The sequence below is a fragment of the Fukomys damarensis genome, unplaced genomic scaffold (genome assembly GCF_012274545.1).
Source record: "Fukomys damarensis isolate Sample0158 unplaced genomic scaffold, DMR_v1.0_HiC HiC_scaffold_31, whole genome shotgun sequence".
In the NCBI taxonomy this organism is placed as follows: Eukaryota; Metazoa; Chordata; class Mammalia; order Rodentia; family Bathyergidae; genus Fukomys; species Fukomys damarensis.
This window is the reverse complement of record NW_022900943.1, coordinates 6085750-6105993: the sequence shown is the minus strand read 5'-3', so window position 1 is coordinate 6105993 and position 20244 is coordinate 6085750. Positions and strand designations below refer to the sequence as shown.

Here is a 20244-nt window from a genome sequence, read left to right as displayed (position 1 = left end):
TTTTAAAAGAGCTTTTCCAAGCGGACTCTGGGCAGGGCTGTCTGCAGGACTGAAAACCTGAGCCGTTACTGCTTGAATGGGTTTCAGCTCGGGGGTGTCCCCCAAGGTTAACGGGATAGTTCAGTTAAAAATAACAGTGCGATCTTCTTCCCGTCCCTCGCCCCAAAGCGGAGAAGGAAAAAAGTCTATATTTAAATAATATTAAGGACCTGGTTTAAAGTGACAAAAGCCAGGAAATTCAAATTTGAGGAATGCTACAGCCCTATCTCCGAGCCAGTGTTTGAGAGTGAATAAAACAGATTCCGTCCAGAGAGTTGGGTTTGAGGTCCCAGCTTTGCACCGGTGTACACAGCTTTTGTGCCTTCTGAAGCGGGCTCTTCTGGGTGCTGAAGAGCTGGGCACAGAGGACGGGTGTTTAAAGGAAAGAAGGAAAGAGAAAAACACGCTTAGGTGGGGATGGGAAGAACATGTAGGAAATTATAGCCTCTGACAAACGTTTATTTAGATTTAGCCAAGAAAAGCATTGGGTCCTCTTGCTCTGAGCTGACCCGTTTGCATCTGATTAATTGTGCTTTGGATTTTCTGTGTTTTGTCCTTTTCCCTTTTTATTTTCAATACTGCACAAAGCCACAGATTCAGGTCTTCATTTTCATTGAAATCACGTTGAACTGTCAGTCCTTTTCTCATTAATTAAAAAAGAAACGCTCAAATGGGATGCAAATTTCAAATATTGAGACCCATAGCTTATTGGACCACTAGATCACAACAGCTATGAAAGTGTCATTAGAGGTTTTGTAGGACCAAGGGCTGGGTGCAGATCAACACCCTTCGCACATCTTCCAAAGGAAAGAGCCTGGCTTTGGGCCTCTGCCCGATTGCCCCAAATTATTGGAGGCACAATTACGTGGATGTATGATTATTGTACAATGACTGGGATTTTTAAAATTTCTAGTAAGTACTTCCTGAATGAGATTTTTTAAACTGAAATATTTTTACAGTAAAACATGGAAAGAGTTCCTTAGGTTTCATTGTATTTGTGCTTATTTAAAAAATTAAATCTATAAATTCTAAAGAAGCTGGCAAAAGAAACATTTTTGTGCTGTATTATTAGTGTATTGACATTCTACTGTGATATCAAATAAGCTTCATTTGTTCACCTTGAAAAGTAATGCAATTTTTAGGTAATTACCAGTGTAATTTATCCATATTAATTTTAAAAAATTATATTTCTTCTTTGTATCATTCTAACTCCAGTTTGTTGTAAACACATCAGACTCAAGCTAACCTCTTGAGCTCTCTAATCTTATGCTGAAACTAATATTTTCATGTTCCCAACACTAACTTAATATTCTTGGAACTAAATAAAAAGAGTCTATGTCCAACGTCTTGGTGAAAAGAGTCTACGTCTTAGTGAAAATTTTGAGTAATCATCCCATTTTTTTCAGTGCTCCAGCTAGCATCTTGGTGCCTGAGACTACATCTGTTCAAATGTGGTAGACAGAGTTCCAAAGTTGGACACAGCAGCAAGATGTTCCACTCACTGGTCATGAAAGCAGCTCTGTGCTGGACCAGTTGGGATTCTTGGTGACACACAACTGAGGAATATTGTATATGTATGTCCTCAGGCAAACAGGATAGCATTCACCAGTGATAACTGCTTTTACTTTAGGTAGTTTTTCATGTAGATAATGGATTTCACAAAGTTGTCTATAGCATTTTGCTCTTTGGTCTTTTCGAATCACATTTTAATGATGGCCAGGTGGCTGACATTAGTACAGTCAAGCTGTGGCCAGAAGATAAAAACCAGCAATCTCACATAAGAGCTAGATCTCCCATATTCTGGTGTAATGGGTGCCTAGGCAATTTCATTGATATGAAACACCCTGCCATCTTACCTTCTGAGAAGAGAATCCCTTTCTGAAGCCCTGGAAGACAGTAATGTGGTATTAAATGTACATGTGGCTTCAAAGGGAAGAAATAGGTAGGCTTCAATATCTAACACTTTTCTAGCTGTGTGACCCAAGCAGAGTGAGGTATTTACTATTCCTATCTTTAAGCATCATTTTTGTTGTATGTAATATAGAAATGATAAGCTCAACCTCATAAAGACATGAAATGGTGAAAACTCATGAGGCCTACTAACAAGTAGCACTCAATAATGGTAGCTATGATTGTTACTGTTACGATTACCACTTTGCTCTCCACAATTTTAAGCAGTATACAACCTTTTGAATCTTGTAAGATATTGTCTCAGTTACTCTTCTCATTGATGACATAAAATACCTGACACCCAAAGTTAAAGGAGGAAAGGTTTATTTGGCTCTGTTTGTAGAGGTCTCAGTTCATAGTTGGCTGGCTTTCAGACAGGGTGTTGTGGCAGAGGGGCCTCACAGAGGAGAAACAGTTCATGGAAGGCAGAAAGCAGCAAGAAGCAAGCATCAAGAGACCAGCAGCAACCCTCTTTTTGTTCCTTATGTTTTATCCAAGCTACTCACCCTTAGGACAGGGGGCACTCACACCCAGGTTGGACCTTCCCATTATCCACTCCCAGAAATACATCAAGTCAAACAGTGGACTAATTTAGTCATCACACACCCAGCATCACACACTAGATTTAGACACTTCTGAAAAGCCCTATCTATGACTGAATGAGCCTTTGGGAGACATCTAGATCAAAGCTATAGCAGATGTTTTGGACATTCTAAAGGCAAAGGGAGTTAGAACACAGTCAGTGTTCCTGTTTTTTGTAAAGTTTGAATCCAATCAAGGAATTCTTCAGGTGGCCTGATGAGGAACGTAAGAAGAAGATTCCTGTTTGGAAGCTGCAAGTTATCAGAGAAAGGCTCAAGAAATTGTGAGACTTGTGTACCCTCCTCCTACATGTCTGCAACCTAGAAAAGAAAGATAGTTGAGTGTAACGATGAAAAAACATTCTCCTTCTATCCCCTGAAGCTTCAATAATTTGGGCCTATGAAACAAACTGGCCATAGACAAACTCACAAGAGAAAAGGCACACAAATTTAACATGCATGCACATGGAAGTCTCTCCAAGGACTGCCACATGTTGGCATTTTAAGAAATGTTTTTCCCATACTGTATATAGAAATACATGCTCTCACTGTGGGATATTTAAAAAAGAAAGAATACATAGAATATGGAAATTTTTCTCTCCTCTAGTCAGCTGTCTGGTGTATACTCTTTTAGCCTTTTTTCCATTTACATATAGAAACATGTATCTTATGTACATTTTGCATGTATAACTTTGCAACCAGTTACAAAATACTTCAGCACTGAGATAGATGATAATTTTTATAGTTGGACACGTAAGTCGCTTCTAAATTTTCACCATTATAAATAGAGCTATCGTGACTATCCCTGCACATAAATCTTTGTCTGCTTTTGTTTATTTCTTTAGGATGGATTCCTAGAAGTGGAATTATTTTATCTAATGGCTTGGATGTTTCAAGGCCTTTTATACACTAAGGCCTAATAGCCTGCCAGATATTTATATAAATCTATACTCCTATAGCATATAAAAGTGGACAGTAGAATAATGACTGGTAATTTTGGTATCTTGAAATACAACTATACAGAGTATCTTAAACTGAATTTTGTGAAGATAACAAAAGACTATGTCAAGAATGATTTTACTCATACTTTACTAATTCTATACATTTTATCATATATATGATATCATTTTATAATTCTGTCACATGAAGAAACAGTGAACAATCTCAAAGTAATAAAGATGAATAACTCGTTTTATTTCTGACATTTCTTATCTTGGCCCTGTAGAACTTATTTCCCTAGGATCATCTACTATAAACTGGGGCTTCTGCTTTGAGGACCTCATGATTTACCCTCAGGCTTTATTTATGTATTTCTTTAAGATACAGTCTTTGTTATAACTAGCTGTCTGATTTTTGATACCCTCTCCTTTGCTGGCTTCCTAGAACTCATCTTCACATGTGCTGTTTTCTCCTCCAGGAATTCTTTTTTTCTCTACAGTTAGATCATTGATTCTTTTATTTCATTTAATTATGATAGAAAATAACCTGAGTAAACACATATGCCTTGCTTTCTCTTTACACTGCTTGATTTCTTCTTAGAAATTACTTCTTGACTTCATATTGCATATTTATTATTATTCTATTCCTATATTTTCCCTCCTTCCATATAAGAATTTAAAATTCCATAAAGGCAAGTAGTATATGTGCTCTATCTGCCACCATATCTTCAACAAAGCATGTGGATCATAGCAGTAGCTCATTAAAAATTTGAGAGTGAATGAACAAAATAAATTTCCCCTATCTTTAACTCCTTTTCAAAACTTCTTTTAAAAAGGAAACATGTTTGCCTGTGGAGTTTGAAATGAGAACATTTGCGTGATTGTGGAGTTATGCCTTTTGCTAAGCATTCCATGTCTGACTCCTTGTTGTACTGTACATTTTTTCCTGTGGGATCAGAAGTTTTAGTCACAGACAATGCTGAAAGGAAGAGCACTTAAACATCATTTAATGAGAGAAGTCATTTCCTGCCTAACATATAATCTGTAAAGTGATCTCCTGCTGAGCAGAAATATGGATCCTGCTATGCTTTCTGTTCGACACTTTTATATTTGCCTGGGCTCCCGGGTCCTATTATTTACTTCTTTTGTATTTGATATCATGAGGCTGGACAGGAAGCTGGCTCTAGCATGGAGTACGCTGGGGTGTAGACATGAGGATCTGGTTCATATGACTGACACTGAATTCAGAAAGTAAAACTGAGCCTCTCTTCCACCTGATAGCCCTTAAACACACAAACACACGCGCACACACACACACACACACACACACAGAGAGAAAGAGAGAGAGAGAGAGAAACAGTTACACTCAAATTAAACCTTGAGCATTTTGTTCAGAATCAATACCCTTAAGTTCTTCACCTCAGAGGTAACGAATCTTAGGCCTACCAACCACTGCATGCAAGGGGACAGTTTGTTCATTCCACGCAGTGACTTCTTGTTGCTGTTTTGTTTGTATTATTAATTGAGCCAAGACATAAAAATTGTGAGATTTTTGTGTGAATATTTAAATTTTAATTTTCACTTGAAAAATGAAGGAAGGAGTTCTCCACCTGTGGCGTTCCTATACTCAATAAACAGGAGTGTTTCCTAGTGCACCACAGCCCCTGCTTCCCCACGGTGCCACACACCCTCAGACAGAAAACCATTTCATTGGGCTTACTCCAGTATCTTTCCTGGTGGTAGAAAAATACTTCTTTTCCTCTTTCTACTTGCTACTTTTGTTAATGACCTGGGCAATATAAATAATCGATGGACAGCTCTTGCTTTAAAACTCACATAGAGCTGGGCACAGTGGCACAGACCTGTAATTCCAGCTACTTGGGAGACTGAGGCAGGAGGATCACAAGTTTTAATCCAGCCCAGCCAATTTAGCAAGACTCTGTCTCAAAAAAGAAAAAAAAAAAAGGAAGATAAGAAAGGATTGGGGGTGTTGCTCAGCACTCACTAGGCTCAATTCTAGTACTTCCAAAGAAAAAGGAAAGAGCCACAAACAAAATAACACAGAAACAAACACTTGCATGGATGAAATAGAGAGGTGGTTCCATTCTCTCAATTCTGGACTTTTTTTTCTTCTCTGTGAGATTATAACTTTTCTTTGCCCTGTAGGTACCCAGAAATGTACCATATCCCTAAGGCAGATGAGCCAAAACACCATAGAGCAAGTTGCTATAAGCTAAACCATGTTCTTAACACTTCTGGAGTCCATATGATCAAATATTGTAAGGATTATGCTGCATTCAGAGCAGTGGCCTCTGCAATGTACTTAGGTTATGAGTGAGCCTCTCTGGAAGGTTTCAGCCCACTGAGAAGAAGGGACAGTGGAGGACTCTTTCTCCCCTCACACAAGGGAAGGCAGAAGGAGGTAAAGGGGAAGCCTCCACCAGAAGTCAGTGGCCCACAGCTCACCTCCCAGAGAAGCTACCTTTCTGCTTTTCAACTTTCCCACCCATGTCATCAGCTTCAGGAGCCCAAACTGATGAACAAACAAATACAGTCAAAGAGTATTTCATGGTATAAAACAGAGATAAGGAATTAATAAGTCAGCTGCGAAACACTGAGCTACTGTCAAGCATGCTGCTCTTCAACCAGATCTCTCCTGTGTAGTCCCTGTTCCCCTGTTTTCCTGGTTTTTTACCTCACAGCACTGTCCGAATCTCCAGGCACCAGATGAGATGCTCTTCAGGAGGGAGCACAGGACACGCGTCCTCAGGAGTCAGGACGCGGCCCACACCGTCCTCACCAGCTGTGTGCTGCGGCTCACAGTTCCCATCCATACTGAGAGTGAGGGCACTGCAGTGCCTCGTTCCCAAATGGAGCAGCTTTATCCCGGGAGCTTGTTCAGCTCCGAAGGTAATTCTATTGGTTTAAAGCACTCTTACTCTCGTAAGGTTTATGCATTTCTGAAGACCCCCCCTTTTGCATTCACTCCTTTTTCTAGCCTAAACTCACCAGGTAATTTTTTCTGCATTTTATGCCTTGACTCAACTTCGTCATTGAGGTCATGTGCAAAAGGACAGTATTCACTTTTGACACCTTTCCTTTATTCTCTGCCAGCATTCTTTTGGAGAATTTTTTAGCTATGTAATTAGCTCTTTTATGTTTATGTATGTGTTTGTTTTGACCTTCGCACTGCTACTTACCTAATATTTACAGTGTTCCACTTAAATTTCTCTACCACTTCTGTTTCTTATGAACAGAGTTACTAGAGATTACATGGGAATTTGATTGCAGTCTACCAAAAAGAAGATTTAAACATTAGTTTGGGATCACTGTACTTTATCTTTTGGGACTAGAATTTTAAGCTGAGGAAGTCAGAAACTGGGCAGATGCTTTGCTTTTAGCCAAATTAGATTTCCTGTAAATACTTCTAATCTTCCCTAGATACTCTGATTTTAGTGAAATGCTATTACATGCTCAATGGCCGATCAATATAAGCTTTAATAATAGTTAAGAGAAAGGGTAATTACAGGCTGATATTGTAAGCTAAAGTTTCCGTTTAAAGTTGCAGGAAAATGGAAGGTCCACTTTCTTTATTCTGTTTCTCTTTATGCCCCTGCCAAAGTAATAGCAATTTAAATTGTACCAGAGTAAGGATGCTAGAGTTAGTTTCATGAAATCCTGAAAGGACTATTCACCCAATATTTGGCCCATTTTTAAGGTCCTTCTTTCACTACCTACGTCCCAGGAGGACAGAGCAATTAAAAGTGAAAGCTTCTGGAGCGGCACTCACAATGCTATCCAGGCAGAAGCACCAGGAGCTGGGTGTCACACAGGAGGTCGCAGATCAGAGATCCTGAGTGCAGACCCCAGCTGTTAAACCCTGGAAAATGGGTAGACTCAGAAATGGGATTTGGAACTCACTTTCCTGTTCACCTCTGCCTGCAGTGATGCTTGTCTAAGGCAGAGAAAGGGTTGACTGTAGAAATAGTCCTGAAATCAAAGTTCCAGCCTGGAAATTTTACTTCTATGAGTTTTGAAATCAAAGACATAGAAAGAGAAAGCAGGAAAACTATAAGACACATCATGGACCTTCTCATGCTCCTTTTTAAAAACTGTTTTATGAAATTTTAATACCATACCTAATCTAGCTTCCCTTCTAATTCTTCTGAGTTCCCAGCCATGACGCTGGCTCTTGTCTGCTGCTCTTCTCCTCTTTGCTCCTCCCTAGGACAACCGTGGGCTCAGTTTCCCACCAGGGTAAACCTTTCAGTGGTCACCAAATCCTACTAGTTCGTATTGCGTGACGACCTCGCGAATCGAGCACCGCCTAGCTCACAAAGTGAAAGCGTTTCTTCTCCCGGGAGAATGGTGCAGCCGCACGGCCTTGACCTCGTGTCAGGTGAGAGGTCACTCACAAGGCCAAGGGGAGGACTCCTGCCACGGTTAATCCCAGAGTGTTAGGAGCCTCAAGAGCAAAAATGAAGAGCTGTGTGATGGCCACCCGCGGCCCCAGCCGCCAGCAGGTGCACTGCAAAGCATCTTCCTGTGCTGAGTATTTGCTGTCTTTTATCTTAACCCACGCAACAAATGGCCGAAAATAACTCAAGTACGCTGCAGAAGGCGCGCGCTAAGAAAGCTAACCCTGCCAGCAGCATTGCTCCGTTGGATCTCAGAGCGAGCGTCTCTCCTTTAAGCACGTGTGCGCAAGGCTACACATGTGTCTGTTAGTAAAGGGGTTCATGTTATTTTGACTGAGTCACTACGTGAAGTTGAAACTAATCAACCACCTCACACTAATTTTCTTTCATCGGGTAGCCAAGATATTCTGTTCTCATTATGGATCAGTGGAATTTTCCCTAATTATAAAATTTAAAGTGATTGTCGCCTTGTCCTATAGTTTTCTACAATCTGATGTTTTTAAAAGCTTGTTTAGAAAAAGTTGTATTTCAAGACCGTTTTAAATATATGCACTGATTAAAACATTTGCAAAGACTGTCTAGTCAAGTAGTTTTCGTTTGACTTTCTCTAGAGCAAAAATTTCAGAGTTTGTGCCTTTAACTCAGGACCGGACTAAATTTAATATTGAATTAACAGGTCATTTGTTATTTAATGATGTAAAGTTCCAGTAAAAATCACGGCTTACGGTACCTTAAAATATACTTAACACAACATTTTGAAAGGTAGAGCTCTTATTTTCCTTCATGGGCACTTACAAATTATAGTTGAATGAGTGCGTGAATATAAATAGGCCTTTTCTCCTGACGAGAGGCGTTACCCTCGACCTGGACCCCTTCCTGCTCAAGTAATTACCCCAAGCCTTTTAAAATGATCCTGAAGTTCTAATTAGACACAATCTTCTTTGCTTCCTATTGTAAACTGCTGCCTTGAGTGCTGGTCTGAGGTGGGTTTCAAAGCCATTGCCCTTCCCCCAGCATCCTGAAGGTGCTGTGACTGCTAATTACTACCCCCAATACTTCAGCACCGCAGGGTCTGAAAGGGGGCCACGGAATTGCAGCGTCTTACTGTCTTCTCCACCACTTCCCAAGGCCTGTGCAGCTTGGCGAAGTAAAGCCGAGAAGGGAAAGTCGACATGTCTGGACAGCCACGGTGCATATCGCCGTACTACTGCGGGTCCCCCCGCCCCCGAATATTGCTCTAGGTCCTACTGGGCCAGGAAGGAGGGAGCTTGGAGCCAGATGCTGAATCAGTTTGCAAGTGTGAATGATTATGTTATTAACAGTTTACTGGAGAAGGACAGCACCTGCAACTGTGAATCATCTTAATCAACTTAATAGACTGTTTTAAAATCGGTGCAATGAAAGGAACACCAAGCCCGACAGAATGTGCCCGAAATGAAACAGTGTGGAACAGAATCGTGAAATGTGCATGTTCACAAACTGACGGTGAATTCTCTACAATGCTTTCTCGTGGCAGCTATTCGAACATAAGCTACGATGTCCTGGAATATCCTCTGAACATTCCTGGGAATATACACAATCAGCATGCAATTCCTATGTTGATGCTACTTTAGGTGCGTGTGATATGTACAGAAAATGTGAACGTATCTTAGGCAATTACTTTAAAATACTAACAGGGATTCCATGTTCTTTATGTATGTTTATATAGACCTGTCATAACTTTGTTCCCATACTTACCACCTTGACCCTCAACTGCAGGCCACACCTGAGCTGTCCGAAGCCCATTCACCCCGTGGCCTCCGGCCGGCTCGGAAGCTCTCTCCCTGGGTGCTGTGTGAGAGACAGCCCTGTTGTTCCTCAGCTCACTGACCCCGTGGCCAGCAGGTCTCATACTTGACCACAGTGAGATGAAGCGACCATCGCAGAGCTGTGTAAGCCGGCTTCCTCCTTTACCTGTGCCTCCTCCAAACTAACACAGCCAGCACCTCTTACAGGAAGCCTCAAAGGTAATTTTCATGCACAGATCCTCTTCCTCCCTGCGCTGTTCCCTCTCTCCCTCTTCTGCCTTGGGATTTCCCACCCACTCCCATAACCTAGCTCGGACTGTACATGATACTTTTCTTCCACTTAATGGGTTTTGATTTCACTTCCTTGTTTATCTCACTTGATATGCACACACTTTCCTTTTGATCAGGGATTCTCCCAGCAAGTGGCTTTGTAGGAATTAACCGGATACAGTTAGCAAGAGTCACAAGGTCACTGCCAAGTTAGCTGAGGGTCCCATGAGAGGCATACCTGGTTACAGGTGTGACATTACGGCTCTAGATCAAGAAGCGAAACTTAAAGGGTGTACTGCAAAGGTCCTCAACCAAATCCCTTAAATTTTTGCCCAGGGCAGGGCAGATCTTTTGGCCACTCTCAGGACAGTGAATGAAAGACCAAATCCAATGGAAACTGTCCCAATGAGAATCACCACAATATCTATCCATCAAGAAGATGGAGAATTTTATTTTTAATTAAAAATAACAAAAGCCTTACCCTCTCTTTGTATTGGACAGTCTAAAGAAATGGGCTATTCTGCCAAATTCTGTGTCCTGTAAGAAAAATGGAAGGGAATTGCACCAAAATGCTCTCATTGAAAATGCTTCTCTTTGATGTTTAGAAATGCCTTAAATTATATGGCTACAACAGGGCAGAACAAGAATATTAAAAAAAAATCTCCATTTTCAGTAACTGGCTAGTGTGCATAGTTTTCAACTACTTTTTAATGAATTCCAAGTTTGGACACTGAAGACTTCTATACAGCAGTACTGACAGGATGAAAGAGACATACCACAGAAGGAGGTAATTCAGCAACTTGAACTCTTTTACGGAGATAATGAAGTGATAGTTTCTGGAAAAAATATTTTCCAGACTATTTCTTTTCCAGAAGTCTTCTCTTGCTTGGAAAAAGATCCAAAGTGCTATAAGTTTTTATTTTTCAACCCATATGTGATTTTTTTTTTCTGCTGAGAAAAGTAGTGGGCTATTCCTTCATCTCCAAAAGTGGCCAGTGCAGGATTTAAACATGACAGGGTCAAAGTCAGGCTCCGCAGAAGACTGTGGAGGAGGTTCTAATACACTGCTCTTGGGCATCACAGTGCTGTTCGCTATCAGCTGTGCTCTGGTCCACAACGAAAGCCCGTGGAAAAAACAAAAGCTTCTGAGCCCTATGCTGGTGTCACCAGCACTGGAAGTTTGTTCTATTTTCTTTCTCCTTTTACTGCAACCCAAGGTTCAAAAACTACGACAAGAACTAGAGGTTACTCTGGTGATCTGGCTCATACACTGTAAATATTTACATCATAAATTTTATGCCATAACATTTACCTGTGATGCTAATGTTCCTGTCTGACACTTCCGGATATCCCTTCACACTGATTCAAGGCAAATAATAATAATAATAATAATAATAATAATAATAATAAATATTTAAAGAAAGTAGACATGACTATAATGAATTAAATGCTTCCCAATACTTACATCAAGTACACTTTTGATTCACAATATTAAAAATATCTGGGCAGCTAAGGATAGCACATTTCCATAGAGAAGGCATTTGTCCACTTGGGAGGCGGCATTATATAGTGGAAAGAACATGATTTAGGAGCTCACAGACCTGGATTCAAACCCTACTTCTACACACTTAATAGCTCCGTAAACTTTCGCCAGTAGTTTTCTCCTAGTTAGGTTTTTTTTATTGTAAAAACACCCACTTGTCAGGGTCTTGCGAGGACGAGATATGATAGAAAAGTACTTATGGAATCCCCATTGCACTGACCGCCAAGAATGACACCTATGAGGGTGTTTTCTCTTCACTAAAGGTGGCTGAGTGATTTTATCCCACTAGTTGAAGTGACTTCATTTACCAAAGGTAGCAATTCCAAATAAGACATCTTAAATGTTATGAATTATATCTAAATGCCATTCCAAGACCATGTGGGACTGCTGGAAGGTGACAGGATCACGGGGGCTTCAGGAGGTGGCGTCTGGTCGGAAGGGGCAGGTGAGGGAGAGCAGCCTGCTAGGGTGTCTCCCTCCCTGGCTTTCCCCTTCCCTGCCTGCTTCTGGCTGGAATTAATGAGCAACTTTCCTCCTCACAGGCCCTTCCACCATGGCTGAACCTCCTCAAATGTGAGCCCAAGTAAACTGCAGATCCGGTACTTTGGGCCTGTTGGGTATTTTGTCCCAGGGAAGAGAGCCAATGATCGCATTAGTGGCAGTGCCTCACTGCATCTGAAGCACGGCCTTTTCTCAGTGCCCCTGCTGCAGGATGCTCTGGACCTGCTGCCTCTCTCCCCAGCTCTCCTCTCAGGCCCTGAGCTGTAAACTTTAATGACAAGGACATACCGGCCTTACTAGGCGACCACACTTAAGGGAGCAGGAATGATGTTGGCAGTGTTTACATTTAGCATAACACACTTAGTACTCCTTTGAGCAAACAAAATGAAGGGAGGCATAAATAGTTTTTATATCACCATGCAGTGTGCTAACCTAGGAAGGAGACTCTTTGATACATGCACATGGGCAAAAAATACCTAGGATAAAACTACCTCCTGTCAGAAGTAAGTTTGTTTTAAAAATATTTATTTATTGTTAAACTTGACATAATTATATGCATTTATAATTCTGAAGTATATATGCATCATAGAAGAGTTTAATCCACCTAAATAACAAATTCATTGCCTCACAAAATTGTCATTTAGTGATGAGAACAACTTAATGTCCACTGTCTTGGGATTTTTCAAGCATACCAGGTATCATCAGTAATTAATCATCATGCTGAAAATTGATTTTCATGAGCTGCATTATTTTAACTTATTTTTATTTAGAAAGTGCATATCTGCATAAAAATAGAGGGAATATAATATCCTCTAAGTGCCTTTCCCAGTTTCTGCCTACTTGTTCAGTCTATTCACAATTCAAATCATGAAATACAAATTTTTTTCTGGGGGCCATGTCTTCAGTTACTGCTATCCAGGATTAAAGTCTGCTTTTAAATTATAACACACACAGTGTCAGGCATATGTAAGTCTAGCTACTGAGGATGCAGATGCAGGAGGATCCCCAGAACACAAGAGTATGGACCAAAAAAAAAAAAGAGAGAGAGAGAAAGCAATTAAGACACTGAAAGACCTAATCCATTTGAACATGTATTTACAGATAGAAACCAAGTTCAGATACCAAGAACTTAGTGAATAAGAGTCACTTCTTAAATCTGTGATAATCAGGAGTTGTGGTGCACATCTGTAATCCCAGCACTTGGGAGGATGAGGCAGGAGGATCACTGTGAATTTGAGGTCAGCCTGAGTTACATAGTGAGACCTTGTCTCTAAAATAAAACAACATAAAATAAAATAAAGTAAAATCTATGAAGAAAAACTACATTAAAATTTTGAAGATGTAAATTAAGGAATTAAGAAAAACAGCCTACAGGACTCAGCCATTCTAAGATACAGATTCTTTATCAAGGAACAGAGCAAATGGCCTATAAATGGCGTAATGAAAGTGACTGTGATTTGCGACAATTAATGAAAAGCAAGAATTCTCATATTTAAGAAACACAGTCAATTGTACAGAAAAGGTAAAAAATAAATCTAATCTAGATACTCCATTGGAGCTACAGGGCTACTCCCTTCCCTGAACCCCAACCGAACAAATCCCTGAGGTCACATGCCCTGTCTTGTCCTAGGGCTTACTACAAGGAGGAAGAGACAAGAAAAGCAAAGACCTTCCAACCCTGCCCTGGAAAATTCCGGAATCCCAAACAGTGACCTGTGCACAGCAAATCCTCCGGTAAGATCTACAGTAACATGCTCTCCCCCAGAGACCAAGGTTCGAATATATGGAAGACATTTCATTCCTCCTATTATAACAGAGCGAATTATGGGAAAGGACATGCGTAGGTAGGGATGACACCGCTCACAGTCAGTCATGTTTCCAGTCCTGCACCAAAGACCCAAGAGGAGGCACCCAGACCCTGCAACATTTTGAACCCCCACAGCTCATGCCATTTTCCTCTTGCACCCTGGGCATAATCACTCTAACCAAGCACTCACCGTAATAAACTTCGCAGCTTTTCCCTCACCATTGCTTGCCACAACCAATTCTTTGTTACATACAAGAATCCAGGAACCTGTCCCGGACCCCTTCACTCATGATAACAAATCCACATTCATACCACTTTTATAAAATAATTTTGAACATGTCTGATGAAATTCTAAGCGCAGTGAGAGGGAAAAGATAATTTTAAAAATAATATAAACTACAGACACAGTCGTCTCACCTGAAGTAAGAGGCTAGATAACAGTGGAATCATTCTTTTATCGGGGAGAGAAAATAATTGCCAACCTGCAATGTCTAGCTGAGCCATTGTCCAAGAGACAGCGAAATGACACTATTTGTATAGAAAGACTGAGGGGTACTCTCAAAACCTTGTATCAAGAAATTTAAATCCAGAATGGTGTGTGGCACAATGGTAACATAGAAACAAACATTGATAAGCATATGAGTAAGTAAGAACTAAGCGGTGATTGATGGGTTATTATAAAAGAAGCCCAACGACTCATTCAGGGAGATATAAGCAAGATGAAAGTAAAATAATTGCCAGTGATAAGCTGTCAGGAGAGAACAAACATTTCAGTTCCATTTCAGTTACACTCCTGCTAAGAAGGGAGCTATGATCGGAATATTATTTTGCCTCACCTGATAAAATCTCCACTCCGCTCTACCTGCCCTCTGCCCTGGAAGGTGATGTGAATGGAAACCATTGTTACAGCCCTGAGCCTGGGCTTCTGCTTCAGAGAGAAATCAGGTGTATATGTTGCCCTTTCTGTGTGCCTGTGATTCATCGAGGATCAGCTGCTCCCCCCGCCCCTCTGCAGAGAAGCGAATTACACATGAATCCCAGTGCTGGTCATCGTGGAAAAGACTCACTTTTTCACAGATAAAAATTATAGATGTTGGGGTTTGGGGAGAAAGCAAAAACAAAACACAAAAACCTAAGGCTAAAAAGCAAAACTCAGTTCCCTGAAAGCACTGGAAAGTAGAAAGGAGACAGAAAGTGTAAGAAATGAAGTTCTTGAGAGAAGTGCGTTTACCCCTACAATTTCCTGGCCTTTCCTCTCTGACCTCTTGTAGTTCTCAGTCAGTGGGGGAGGCAGAGTACTACCTGGAAGGACCACGGCTCTGGGCCTTCCAGAGAGACTTGCAGTAAGGAAGAGAACATACTCTAAAGGAGGGCACTTTGAAATGTACACATTGTCCCCCTTAAACTGTTAGCAGACTCCTAAGTCTTCTCAGGGCAAGACCTGGAGAAAATGGAAGAAATGAAAATAAGGGAGCTAAGAAAGGATTTCAGCAGCGGTGGCCACAGAGTTTAGAGTTCAAGTTCTCCTAAGCTTCAGAAGCACTGAAACCATGTTAGCATTTAACTGGGACTCCAAAAATCCATGTGCTAAGTTGGGGCAAAATTAGGATACACCAGATATTACAAACCCTTTAGAGCAAGGTCTGCAAGCTCAGTAAGATAAAAGTGGAAATCTCAAATCCTTCTACGAGAGTACAGAGCCAAAGGAATTGAAATCAGATGTTGAATAGTTCTCCATGTCTGTTCACTGAACCACTTGTCACAAAAGCCAAGGTGGACAAGCAGTCTAAATGTTTAGATCAATGGATGAAGAAAATATGGTATCTGCTCACAGTGGAATACTCTTTAGCCTTAAAAAAGTGGAGCCTGCCATTTGTGACAACATGGACGAACCTGGAAGTCATTATGCTAAGTGAAATAACTCAGTCATAGTAGGGAAAATGCCATGTACATTCTCTTATATGTACATTCTAAAATTATCAAACCCCCAGAGATGGAGACACAAAGCTGGTGTCCAGGGTGTAGGAGGTGGGTGAAATGGGAGGGGTTAGTCCAAAGGTACAAACTTTTATTTACAAGATAATAAATATCTGGAGAGTAAATGTACAACTAGGCAACTATGGCTAATAAGTGATGTGCATTAAATATTTCAAATGTGCTAAGCGAATAGATCTTATGCGTTCCCATCAGACACACACATACGCACACACACACCCTTACTGAAAGGTAGGTGTACGAGGTGATAGATGTGTTAATCAGCTTAATTATGGTAATCACAATGTACACATATGTCAAGACAATACGTTTGACATACTATGATTACAATGTAATAGAAATATCTGATCTCTTGCCCTGTACATCTCTTCCATCTGGCTATTCATCTTGATGCACTTTGCAGCCTTCATTAGTGAAGCATAAATGTCAATAAAATGTTTCCCTGGATTCTGTGAGCTCCCCCAGCAGGAGAAATAGATGGAAGAGAAAGTGGCAGGAGGCTCAGGTCACAACCTGGGCCCCACGACTGACATCTGAGTCACAACAGACCCCACCCTCACCTGTGAGCATGACAGTCTCAGAATCAGAGTGACTTAGAGGACACCCAGCTGGTACCTGCTGCAGAAATACCCAGTGTGGGGAAATCCCCCGCACTTCTGTCAGAAGCATTCATGTGAATGATGGTGAATGTAGCAAAAAACTTTTTTAAAAAGGTTTTCTTGGTTTGTTTGTTTCAGAACACCTAAATGTATACAATTTTTTTGTCAGTTGTACCTCAATAAAGCTGGGGAAATAGTGAAAAACTAAGCTAATGACTTATGAATGATGAGCTCCCTATCAAAAGGCTGAATTGAATTGAATTACTCTATTGTCTTTTGCTTTTGTGTGAAGAGTAGCTAAAATGTGTTCTTTTAACATGGATATATATATATATGTATGTTTCATTTAAGGCGTACAACATGATGTTATGGGATATATGTACATAATTGCTTTATATTTAAAATGTACACAATAGCACAGTGTAATTACATTGCACACAGTCACATTTATATTCAAAATACATGAAATTGTAGCTAGTTCCCCAAGACAAAGCATTAAAAAGAAGGATAGAGCACAGGTTACTTGGGACATATTAATTTTGTTTTACAGCCATTCCTTCGCACCCATGACTCCAAATGAGCCAAACACCACAGTTCTCACTTAAAATCTCACTTAAACTCACCAGCTCGGGCCTTTAAACAGGTGTTAGGCAGGAAAGACTGAGGTCTTCTTATCCCACGAGTCTCCTCTCCCTGCAACACCGCATAATCGCTAAGCTGCAGACCGTGTGGAAGCCATCTTAGAGAATAGTTAATGAACTTGCAGTTTGGGGTCAGCCGACGCCATGTCTGGACCTCAATTTTGTCATCTGTGAAATGAAAATGATAAGAAGTCTTTAAATTCAGGTGTCTCGTGTTGATCCGTATTTTTACACTGAAAAAGCAGGGCATGGAGCTTCTAACCTTTCCCAAAGAGGAGCAAAAGTGATGGGCAAAAGCCGGGATTTTTTTTGTTTGTTTGTTTGGTTTGGCCCGGGATTTAGTCAGTGGTTCCACCGCCTGCCTCGCAAGCGTAAGGTCACTAGTAACACCAAAAAGAAAAAGAAAAAGAAAAAGGTGATGGGTGAAATAGAGGGGCCAGGCAGCAGTAAGGGAGGTCGCGGAGCACCGAGTCTTGCTAAGAGCGTCACCCAGGGTCACCCTGAAGACATTACGTGGGGTCAGCTCTTACAGTACTCTCCAAGTCAGTATGTGGCCACACGCTAGGTATTGCTCCAAATACTGAAGACAGTAAATCTGGTGCATCATGGTGCTTGGGAGACAATGGACCCGTGTAGAGCTGTGGTTCCGTAAGAATATAAATGGGAGGGAAATTACCTAGTGATGTCGTAGCCATTACAATGTCACATCACAAGGTACCACTCATTTGGTTGTATTGAAGCTTCCAGAAATAAACTCACTGTGCCGCCACTCTTACAAAAGTGTATTAATACCTCAGTTATGGACGGTACATTATACTCAACAATAATAATAACTGAATGTTACTGGTTTCTGTATTTGTCACAGATGCTTCTGTAAGCTTAGAGTGCAGTCTTTCTACTTCTCTACAAGACCCAGGACAAGTGACCGCAAGTGACTGCCCCACACCATGTTGGTTTGTGTAATTACATTCCACTCTTATTTCACAAGGACAAGTGGCCCAGTGACACATTTCTCGGAACACACCACTATCGTTAAAGGATACATGCCTAGGCAGCTTAGCATCTTCTCCTACAGCTTATGTCTGGGAAAAGAAAAATTAACATTAACGTTGAAGTAGTATTAATGAAAATCCCATTTGACTTGAGTTTCACCAAATATCTCATTTCTTTTTTCTAGTCCAGGACCCAATCTCAGATTTCATATCTCCTAATTTCCTTTAATCAAGGAGTTTCTCAGTGTTTTTGTCTCAGTCTTGACACTATTGAAGAGTACTGCCTGTATGATGCCTGATGCCTTACTACTTAGAAAGGGTGACTTTCAGTAGCTTGATTAAAGTGATGTCTACCAGGTTTCTCCAGGTTTTCCTTTTCTCCTTTGTGATTAATAGCATCATGGGAAGAAGCACATTGAGACCACATCTTGTTTCTCATCATACTTTCACCTACGTACTTCAGCAGCCATTAATGATTTTTAATGTGCGACAATTATCACTGTGTGGCTTGCCACATGGGGACTTTCTGTTTCTCTCATTCCTTCTGCAGACTTTTATGATATGCAACAGTGATCACTCACTACTTATTGGTGTATTGTACCACTGAGTTGTTGATTAAGTGATCAATTTATATCATTATGAAGTCAGAGATACGTATTTCATTTTATGGACTATAATTCATCACCATCATAACTTATTTTCTCAAATTTCTTCATATTTTGCTATCAGCAGAAACTAATATCCTTTTGACATACTCCAACAATTTTTGAGCACTTCTTTACTTTCTGGCATGCAAGAGATTCCAAATCATCTGAATATAATTGAAGAAAAATATCCACTTGAGACAATAAGCTTAAAAAACAGGATAGAGGTTAAAGACATATTTAAACAAACACATGAGTTCCACCTTATGGAAATGTGACCCCAGAGGATAAAGGGTGGAACAGAAGCAATACTTGAAACAAAATTGGCTGAAATTTTTCTAAAACCCATGACAGAAATCAATCTATAGATTGAAAAAATTTATGGAAATGTAAGTAGGGTAATTAGAAAGAAAATCTCACTCAGGAACACCATAGACAAATTTCTGATAAACTAATAAAACAAGAAAAGCATAACAGTATATAAATAATGAAAACATACTAGCTGGAAATGAATAATTCTAACAGGTAATTTTACTGCTGAAACTATAGAAGCTATAACTCAAAGGGATGGAATTTTTTTAAACTGTTGACAGAAAATATGAAACTACCTATCTATAATTACATACCTTATCCCATACTCAAAATATCTTAAATTGAACAAAATTAATAGACTTGATCCCTAATAAAAATTGAATTTTATTGTTAATAGACATTGAAAATGTAAGGGAGATTTTCTGCTGAAGGAAAAATAGCCTGTTGTTAGAAACAAAACTACATTAAGTAATGAAAAAGCAAAAATAAATGTGGAAAATATATGAGTAAATCTAAAAAATGTTAAATATTTAAAGCAACAAACAGAAACATATTGAAAAGGTGCTTGCAATAAAGGGAGATGTTGATTATGTGGTAAAAATAGCATGAATGCTTTTGTAGGAATCTTATGATCCCGAAATGTTTAAAAATATTAATTTAAAATAAACCATAATAAATCAAAGAGAATACTATAACTTCTGGGTCATCTGAATAAATAATAAACAGAGAAATAATAAAAAAATCTAGTAGAAGAGTTAAAAAGAAGTGATGAGACTTATGGTTATTTTCAAAAAAGTTAGAACTAAGGCAAAGGAATGAAGACTAATGAGAACAAATACTATATTGTAGGGTTAAAACCAATTATATTAATAATTATGATACATGTAATTATAAGTATAATAATTTAATCACACTAAATTATACACTAAATATTACACACTAGATATTATGTACTAAATCACACACTATTATAACTGAAAGGTGGAAAAAGCAATTATTTAATTATATGCTGTAAAAGGTGACATCATTTGAATATAAGAACACAGATATATTGACAGTAAAGGGTGAAAAATACATAATAAGTAAATGTTCATCAAAACATTATTATTATCATTATTTAAGTCAAGAAGTATTTTAGCGATAAAGAAAGACATCTCTCTCCAGTTCATGGCCAAAGACTTGGACGAACGCTATTGGAAGGACATGTGATAATAGCAAATACCTGAA

The 20244-nt window shown here is 39.8% G+C and overlaps 2 long non-coding RNA genes across 3 annotated transcripts in view; one reads left to right on the top strand and one right to left on the bottom strand.

The window, feature by feature from the left end:
• The window catches only part of LOC104866775, a 42795-nt gene that overhangs the window by 16537 nt on the left and 6014 nt on the right, over nt 1-20244 (bottom strand). Inside the window, exon 2 of the long non-coding RNA XR_781552.2 lies at nt 17052-17237. This is a non-coding gene — a long non-coding RNA (uncharacterized LOC104866775). The remainder of the gene's footprint in view (nt 1-17051; nt 17238-20244) is intronic.
• Nucleotides 8439-18742, top strand: LOC104866774. 2 transcript variants are annotated; one of them, XR_781551.3, is made up of 4 exons: nt 8439-9539; nt 9685-9932; nt 13658-13761; nt 17935-18742. It is a non-coding gene; the product is annotated as an uncharacterized LOC104866774 (long non-coding RNA). The 2 variants fall into 2 exon arrangements; XR_004514878.1 differs by lacking the exon at nt 17935-18742 and having other exon boundaries at nt 13658-16508.